General features: G+C 69.3%; 1 protein-coding gene across 1 annotated transcript in view; it reads right to left on the bottom strand.

The window, feature by feature from the left end:
* LOC118159206 (disks large homolog 4-like) overlaps window positions 1-381 on the bottom strand; it is a gene marked incomplete at its 3' end in the record, with an annotated part of 1,626 nt that extends 1,245 nt beyond the window's left edge. The window contains exon 1 of the mRNA XM_035313819.1: window positions 241-381. The remainder of the gene's footprint in view (window positions 1-240) is intronic.
* Between the last annotated feature and the right edge of the window lie 7 nt (window positions 382-388).

The following is a 388-nucleotide window of genomic DNA, read 5'->3' as shown; positions in this document are numbered from 1 at the left end:
CACGTCCCCTCACTGTCCCCATGTCCCCTCACTGTCCCCACGTCCCCTCACTGTCCCCACGTCCCCTCACTGTCCCCACGTCCCCATGTCCCCCCATGTCCCCTCACTGTCCCCATGTCCCCGTGTCCCCCCATGTCCCCTCACTGTCCCCACGTCCCCTCACTGTCCCCTCACTGTCCCCACGTCCCTGTGTCCCCCCACGTCCCCTCACTGTCCCCGTGTCCCCGTCCCCCCGCTCACGGCCAGGATCTTGTCCCCGATCTGCAGCCGCCCGTCCTTGTGCGCGGCGCCGCCCTCGATGACCTTGGTGACGTAGATGCTGTTGTCCCCGGGGATGTGCTGGTTCCCCACGCCCCCCGCGATGCTGAACCCCAGCCCTGGGGGGGGG

The sequence above is a fragment of the Oxyura jamaicensis genome, unplaced genomic scaffold (genome assembly GCF_011077185.1).
Source record: "Oxyura jamaicensis isolate SHBP4307 breed ruddy duck unplaced genomic scaffold, BPBGC_Ojam_1.0 oxyUn_random_OJ68679, whole genome shotgun sequence".
In the NCBI taxonomy this organism is placed as follows: domain Eukaryota; kingdom Metazoa; phylum Chordata; class Aves; order Anseriformes; family Anatidae; genus Oxyura; species Oxyura jamaicensis.
Note: the sequence above shows the minus strand (reverse complement) of the source record. Positions and strands in the feature narration are given on the sequence as shown.